The sequence below is a fragment of the Polyodon spathula genome, chromosome 16 (assembly GCF_017654505.1).
Source record: "Polyodon spathula isolate WHYD16114869_AA chromosome 16, ASM1765450v1, whole genome shotgun sequence".
Lineage (NCBI taxonomy): Eukaryota > Metazoa > Chordata > Actinopteri > Acipenseriformes > Polyodontidae > Polyodon > Polyodon spathula.
The window spans coordinates 23,853,892-23,862,515 of record NC_054549.1 but is presented as its reverse complement, the minus strand read 5'-3'; the positions used below and the strand labels follow the sequence as shown (position 1 = coordinate 23,862,515).

Sequence of the window (8,624 nt, the reverse complement as noted above, 5' to 3'; positions counted from 1 at the left end):
AAACTACAAAGCTGATGTGTAATTCAGTATGAAGAAAACTTGGTTAATTCTATAGGGTGATTCAAAACTTTTCGCCCTAGCTCTAAAATACGACAGTATTTCGTATCCTACAGTTCTATAATTAATAGCCTGTAAAGTAAATCATTTCGACATAACATAACTTACTATTTATGTAAAATAAAATAATCACTCGTGTTGCTTAGTAGGTGTTATAGATTAACATAAAACTTAGGTAACCGGACAGAGAACGAAAGTTCCAAAATCAATTTGAACTATATACAACACCAATTCCTATTTCCGTAGCGCCTTTCATCACAAGGATCTCAAAGCGCTTCACACACACACACGCAGAAAATGAACACATAAACCGTTAGATTAAAACAGATCAATACAGAATCTGATAAAACAAATTAAATAGATATAATGTGGTATTGTAAAAATATATATATATATATATATATATATATATATATATATATATATATATATATATATATATATATATATATATAGTTTGTAGAAATAGAACAATTAACACAAACATTTTTAAAAAAATGAATTTAAGAAAGGACACAAAGAAAATTTGATTGTTCTGAGTTCTGATTGTAAATAAGAAAACTAAGATGCAAGTATTGATGCATGTTTTATTGTGCACTGGCACAGGTCCCAGTGCGAGTCCGCCCACAATTACACACAGCGCGGCTGCATGGTTCACTGGAGGGTACAAGAGGCTGTCCCACAGCACAGGCTGTATTTAGATCAGTACAGTTCGCCTGCAATTTCGTCCAGTCGATGAAAACACGCGCACGTTGCTCACAGCATTAGGCCTACTGTGATGTATCAGGCGTTTTTTTTTTTTTTTTGTCCGAGACCCGGCTGTAAGAGTTTCTAGCCCACTGTAACACCTGCCCTCTTACAAAACAAGAATGAAAGGAATGCGGCTTGCTCTTACACAATTAAACGTTTTCTGCCTCAGTGCGTTTCAAACTCTTCTTTGTTCTGAGCTGCCTGGATGACTATTACTGTGCTGTGGGTTTTAGACCCAATTTGTCAGCAGTGGAGCATCATTAAAGCTGCTGTGCCCACAGTCATGTCCAATGTTGTACTGTAATATGTTATACCTCGGTGTCCGTTTACTACATTGGTTCAGTTTGCCTCTGTTGTCTCTAATAGCGATCGATTAATGCAGGCATTAATATATTTTCATCACAAATACCGCTTGGCAGTATTTCGCATTGCAATATAAATAGCACACACTGCAATCTGTAGTAACATTTTCCTGTAAAAGTTAAAGCAGTTGCTGTTGACACCCATAGGAGCACAACTACGGCACCAGTATTAACACAAAACATGTTTAAATTCCGCAGTACCATAACTCTGGGAAACCAGCTGTTCATCCAGCGCTGAAGGCAACAGACAGAAACAGTCAGAAGTGGACCATTTACCGAACTAGACTCTGACTGAACAGGAAAGTGACACACTCGTCGAATTAAGGTAAACGTGCATAACCTGGGGTTTAACGGTGTGTTTTACAGCTCGGGTTAGAATGGTTTATGGACAGTGCTGTGATTGCGTATAGAGGAGAGACTATGTACCGCCAAGAACAGACCCTTTCCCGCATATATTATTAGTACGTGCGCCAGTTGAAAAAAATATATAATAATAAATCAAGCTCAAAATGTGTATTCTGACCGTGCAATGGTCAATATTCGTATAACCTCCGAAACAAATAGATTTCTCTCCAGTGTCCAGGTGAAATGAAAGACTCGAATAAAAATACATGCAAAATGACTGCAGTACTGCGCCTTAAAAAACAAAACATACGAATGTTTGTTTTTTCAAAACCGCATAACAAGCATTTTTATTACATTAAGTATCTTATCAAGTAATGGGGTTTCTTGGTATAATTTAGTATTTTCACATGTTTGATTTTTTCCTGGGAATTTTAAAGAAATTATCATTTATATATTGTAGTTGTATAAATAAAGACTGTTCTTGAAAATCAGCGAATCGTGTCGTGCATATTTAGGTTGTATAGCTAGGATTTATGTCACAACTGTGTCCTCGCCAATTACCATTAAAGAAAATACCCATTATAGCTCATAATGTAATTATTAACCACAATAAACACAGTACCTCTAAGAACGAGAGGTTCTGGCTTAATTATCCCTAGATTCACAATGAAAAGAGAGTAACAATTAATATGTATGTTTAAGTATTTCAAATCAATCGCAAATGTGTATTTGTTATAAGACAAAAAGAAACCTAACAATCCAAATTATTACTACATTTATTAATATTCTCAAAGGAAGAAGAATAAATGTCAGGCTTAATAGTTAAAAACATGTATAAGAAGAAACAAAATAAAACATTCAAGGAAAAGTAATGCATTGTTAATGTTATCTGGTCATAGAGTTCTGCATTAGTGAAGCAGTCTTTAGTGCTAGCTTCCAAGTGGCTAAGTACTTATGTACAGTGTTCAGCATCTAGTTGAACAGATGCACATTATGTATTGTGACGATATCAATAACATGGTTTCAGTTCAGTTACTTGTAAACACACAATATAAGTTTGATACTTATTCTGTTGGTGCAATGTTTAAAACAAAGGCTTAACACGGTCGTCCTCTCTGTGGAAGTTAGTTGTGCAGCAACACAGCGCAGCATTTCCGGGAAGTCTGTAGGCAAAAGCTTTTGTCGTTCCGGAGGAAGCCCATCTTCTCCGGGACAGCTTGGAAGATTACATCATTGCGTCTTTGTTGAAGAACTTTGGAGTTCGAGTTGAGGGCAGTGAGATTGAAGAGAGAAAGAGTGAATCTAGAGAACCACGAAAATCCTTGTTTTGACTTTAAATAACACGATTATTAAATAACATGGTCCTTCCATTGGTTCACAGTATTTTATACAGTTGCCCTTGTAACCTAGCGGGGTGAGATCTACTATGTAAATTAAATTGTGAAATTAAATATGAGCAAAAAGGAGTTACCGTTTCGTGTCCCTTGATGGGGTCATGAAACTGGGTTTATATCACCTTATACCTTAGATTGCACTGCCCTGTACTCCCCTTTATCAAGAGATTATGAATTTGAGAAAAAGTGGTTAGCACAACCTCCATCTAACAAAACAATTACTTGCACAGCCTTGTTTATAGGTTTACGCTTTTGTGTTGCAGCCATTAAAATAAATAGCGATCAGTCTTTACAACAACTGACTCTGTGCCACATATAAGCGTAGCAAAAACCAATGATGTAGAGTGGAAAGATACTGGCATCTGGCTTAAGTCTGTGTTGCAGGTGACTGACTGGCAAAGTGAAGACGGGTTCATATTCTCCCCCAGTGCTCGCGCTGTTTGCGCTCCTTTCTTTTGGGTCGCGCCTGTCCAACGGGGAATCCATGGGGCAGAGAATCGAGATCCTCCCCCTGGGGAGGCACTGGGAGTCACGTTTTTACCCTTGCTGATTGGCCTCCCCGATTCTCTATGGGCAAAAGATAAGTATGATATTGGCCTTATGAAAGGGGCAGAGCCCCTAACAGTCACACCGAAAAGTACACACCGGCCTAGCTTCGCCCAGTATCCTCTCAGCAACGAAGCAGAGGAAGGCATTGCTCCTGTGCATGCGTCTTTGGTCTCTAGAGGGCCATTGTGCCCTGCCCAGTCTCTCCTTGCAACCCCCCGATTTCTACCAGTCCGCAAAGCCTCGGGAGAATGGCGATTTGTCCAAGACCTCAGGTTAGTAACAGACGCGATACATGCAAGGGCCCCTATTGTGCCAAACGCAGTTACTGTTTTGTCAGCTGTTCCCCCAAGTGCAAAGTGGTTTACTGTTATTGATTTAGCAAATGCATTCTTCAACATCCCTGTTGCAAGGGACTCACAGTTTTGGTTTGCTTTCACCTTTATGGGGAAACGATGGACCTGGACAGTTATGCCTCTAGGGTTCACAGAGTCACCAGCCGTCTTTTCTGCCGCTTTGGCGCAGAATCTGGAAGGTTTTGTTCCCCCTGGTGGAAGCAAACTCATACAGTATGTGGATGATTTGCTTTTATGTTCTGAAACTCAGCATGCGTTTGAAACTGATACAAGAGCTCTTTTAGTGTACCTAGCTCGTAATTGCCATAAGGTATCAAAAAAGAAGCTGCAGCTCATGTCTCTAAAATACTTGGGACACGATATTACACCAGAAGGCAGGAAATTGGGCCTGGGCCTGCCCCAGCCTGCCACAAATAAACACATGATGTTGCTAGGTATGGCTGGCTACTGTAGAGCTTGGATTCCAGATTATGCTGAACACAGCCCCTAGCTGACGTGATACATAACCATAAGATGACTATGAAAGACACAATTGACTGGACTCCTGACAGACTAACTGCCCTCAAACTTAAACAACTCTTGTCCTCTCCGCCCCGTCTTAGGTTACCCGATCACTCTAAACCTTTTAACTTGTTTGTTTGTGAAAAGGGTGGATTCATGTCGGCAGTACTGACACAAGAGCATGGGGGAAAACAACGTCCTGTGGCTTTTTACTTTAAGCACCTTGATAACGTAGCCCGAGGGCTAGTCTGTTGCTTGATGGCGGTGGCTGCCGCCGTTGAAGCTGTGCTGGCTAGTGCTGACCTAGTTGCAATGTGCCCTCTAACTGTACATGTTCCTCATGCAGTACATGCTCTCATTTCACAGGTCAAGACAGCACATCTGACTCCAGCTCGTCTGCTACATTACCAGAATGTATTAATGACCATGTCACATGTTGCGCTAAAATGCTGTACTGTGCTTAACCCTGCTACACTTCTTCCTGCAGAAGCCGATGGAGAGCCTCGCAATTGCACCACCTAAGTAGAACAGGTCTGCAAGCCACGACCTGATCTTACTGATGTGCCCCTGTTGAGCACTGATTTAGAATTGTTTGTTGATGGCTTGGCACAGCGCTCTTCAGTGGGTGACCCTACTAACTACTACGACTGCTGTACTAGAAAGCGCTAGACTACCTGGCAACCTTTCTGCTTAGGCCGCAGAACTGTTCGCCCTAACCCGTGGTTGTATTTTGGCTCCGAGTCATACTGTTACCATCTGTATTGATAGCCGCTACGCCTTCGGGGTGGCACACGATTTTGGCACCCTCTGGTAACTCTAACAGCTCTAACACCGAGATAGCTCTGTGGAAAAACAAATGCTCTTATGATTCTACTCAAGATTTGGTGAGAACCCACTGGGTTGCCAGCCCTTCCCCGTTCATCTTTCCACTATGTAGCTAAGTTGGCACACGGCCAAGACCATGTGTCAAAGGGAGCGGTGGCGAATGTCGTTAACAATTTTTGGTTTGCTCCAGGGTTTTCTACATATGCTAACCAATTTTGTGCTAAATGTGTGATTTGTATGACCAACAATGTAGGCCGCAGCACGTTCGTGTCAGCTCATCCAAGGCCTGAGGGCCCCTTTGAACATGTTATCATGGATTTTATTGATTTGACACCTTGCCAAGGTTACAAGTACTGCCTTGTGATAATTGATGCCTTTTGTAAATGGATTGAAGCATTCCTGTGCAGACATGCCACAGCTATGGCAGTAGCAAAAAGCCTGATGAGAGAGATTATACACCGGTGGGGTCTGCCATCTAAATTGACATCTGACAATGGTTCTCATTTTGTGAACAGTGTGGTACAGAACATTTCTGAAAGCCTACAAATTGATTTACGCACACACTGTAGCTACCACCCCGCAAGCGGAGGCTTGGTGGAGAGAGCGAACCAAACAATAAAAACTAAACTAACTAAGCTCATGGTTGAAACAGGGCTCTCCTGGGTTACAGTATTGCCATTGGCCCTTATGTAGATGCATGGAAGCACACACAGTACTACAAGGCTAGCACCCCATGAAGTATTGACAGGACGCCCAATGCGGATGCTGAACACACTTTTTCCTCAAAATAGGCTCACCCTAATGGGATGCGAGGATGAAATGTTAAAATATTGTGCTTCTCTTAATGTTCTGAAGTCTATTTTTCTCAGGGTAAAAGCCGCCCTACCCGAACCGAAGGAAGAGGCGCTCCACAAGCTCCTGCCAGGGGACTGGGTGATCATCAAAGACCTCCGCCAAAAGCATTGACATCAACAACGCTGGACAGGTCCGTTCCAGGTGCTCCTGACAACGCAGACATCGGTGAAAGTCATTGAACGATCAACATGGGTCCCCGCCAGCATTGCAGAAAAGTGCCCTACAGCCCGAAGGGAGATGTATTGCCCCCTGGAACAACATAGACGGCTTGGATGGCCTTGGGACAGTCAGCTTTGGACCCCCAGAGACCTGACTTATTTTTCTTGGCAGAATATTAACTGTGTCTTTCATCAGTCTCTTAACTGAACTTAAAGATAATAAAAAAAGAGCCAGATATTACAAACCGCAGCCACGCTGAAAATCACACAGAACTCAGAACAAAAAAATCTGCAAGTGGGATACGTTGGGTCGTCACTTCGTTTATATTACACTGTGTTAAACTTTGTAAATCTCACTTAATTTATACTATTGTGTTTGCTTGGGTATAAAATGTGTTAAAACTACCGATGCAGTACTTAACTTACCACTCTTAACGCCTGTAGAAAACCATGATAATTCATTTTCTGAAATCATATTGTAATGTTGAGACATAGTCTCAAAAGGGAGGGAATGTAATAGAAATGTTATAGAAAATAGGATTGGCTTGAAGCAGAAAAGTACTGGCATTTTGCACTCCTCTAACCTTGCTTGCATAACCTTGTATGCTTTGCTTCAGAAAGTTTTGCCTACACTGCAGGTGCAGCTGTGAGACAATGGATAACATGATGAGCCAGACGTGTGTCTTTGCACGTACACCCAAACCAACCATTCTGTTATCTGCTTGCTTAGCTATATGCTGCGTGTGCATATTTATTTCCCTTATATGCTAATATCTGAATCATCATTGGCTAACCCTCTGCCTTGCTGACAGTTTTAAGGTATATAAGAAACTGATCTAACTGTATGTTGGAACACTACTCGATTATCTAGCACCCTGAGTGTTGAGAGTGTTCTCAGTTTGCAAACTTAAGAAATAAAGGCTTGTGTGTTTGGAACTCGCAGTCTCTCTTCCTTTTATTAGAATTTCCACGACAAGTTTCCCTGCCTATGGAGAGGCTGCTCACTATGGGGTGCAAAAGAATTTCACTCCAGCAGTCGGAGCCCTCAGTAAAGTATTCAAATCAAACTGAGTACCTGGGAAGTGTGCCCTTAGAGCCCAAAGGGACATTGTTGGTCTTAAAACATTTCTGTGATGACACACTTCAGTCTTTTAATTGATTAATTTTCCAGATCAACTGAAAACTGGATTCATAAGACAACACATAGCTGTGGATTCTTTAAAAGGATGGATTTGTGAAAGAATCCACAGCAGTCATTCTTTTTTTTATGAATGAATATCAGTGGAATCAGAAATGTTTTAAGTGGGATAAACAACTCAAGGTGGTGAATCACTGTGTAAATAATCTGCAGTACCCATGTCTGACCACTTATTAATGATTTTACTCGGAAAATGAAATGTGATTTGGTTGTAAATTTGAACGCAGATGGAAGAATTCCAAATTGCATGTTCATTATCTTGCGTGCGAAAGCCACAGAGTTAAATATAAGAAAGCTATGTCCCAGGCTAGATCTTTATACTTTTCTAACTAGACTAAAATTTGTCAAATAAAGCATTACAAGTTAAAAAATTAGTAATTGATTGGCAACAACTTTCTCCAAGACCTTGGGTAAAAATGGAAGATTGGAAACTACCCTAACAGATGATACTCAGCTGTACTTGTCTTTCAATCCAGACAATCCCTCTACTGAGGTGCTGCTTGATTTGTGGACATAGTGTTGAATTCTGATAAAACAGAGATGCTTATGGGTTCACCGCACCAATTAAAAAATGTTGATTTATATAAAATAGATCTTAGCAGCCTTTCCTCAGAACTAAAACTCGAAGCAAGAAATTTGGGGGTGTCATTTTTTATTCTGTTCTATCATGAGTCCCATATTATGGAAAATTACTAAAGCATCTTTTTATCATTTGAGAAATATAGCTAAACTTAGATCTGGTATTTCTGTATCTGATGCTGAGAGGCTAATGCATCCCTTTGTTTCATCAAGAATCGACTATGGTAATTCACTTTTTTCTGGGATTCCAAAGTGTTTGGTGTGTGGCTTGCAGTTTATTCAGAATGCTGCTGCAAGAATTCTAACTAAAACCAGAAAAGGGGACCATATTACCACTGTCTTTGCCTCCTTACACTGGCTTCCTGTGCAGTTTCAAATTGATTTAAGATTTTATTTTTAACTTCTAAAGCCCTTAATGGATTAGCACCCAGTTATTGACAAGAGCTGTTGATCCCATACATTCCTAAACATAATCTTAGATCTCAGGATGCAGGGCTCTTGGTTATTCCAAGGGTAAATACTAATAGTATGGGAAGAAGGGCCTTTTCTTATAAGGCTCCTACATTATGGAACGCTCTGTCTTTTTTTGTCAGAAGACTTGTTGTTTTTAAGTCAAGATTGAAGACTTTTATAGTCTTTATTACTATTGTTTTTTTTTTGTGTTTTTAAATATACATGATTGGAAATGTATTTACTTT

The 8,624-nt window shown here is 40.5% G+C and overlaps 1 protein-coding gene across 2 annotated transcripts in view; it reads left to right on the top strand.

The window, feature by feature from the left end:
* LOC121329098 (monoacylglycerol lipase ABHD6-like) overlaps nucleotides 1–6,405 on the top strand; it is a 54,301-nt gene extending 47,896 nt beyond the window's left edge. For both annotated transcript variants that reach the window (XM_041274437.1, XM_041274436.1), the window contains 2 exons: nucleotides 1,368–1,494; nucleotides 6,006–6,405. The gene's annotated coding sequence lies outside the window, so the exon portion shown is untranslated. The remainder of the gene's footprint in view (nucleotides 1–1,367; nucleotides 1,495–6,005) is intronic.
* Nucleotides 6,406–8,624: the final 2,219 nt, after the last annotated feature.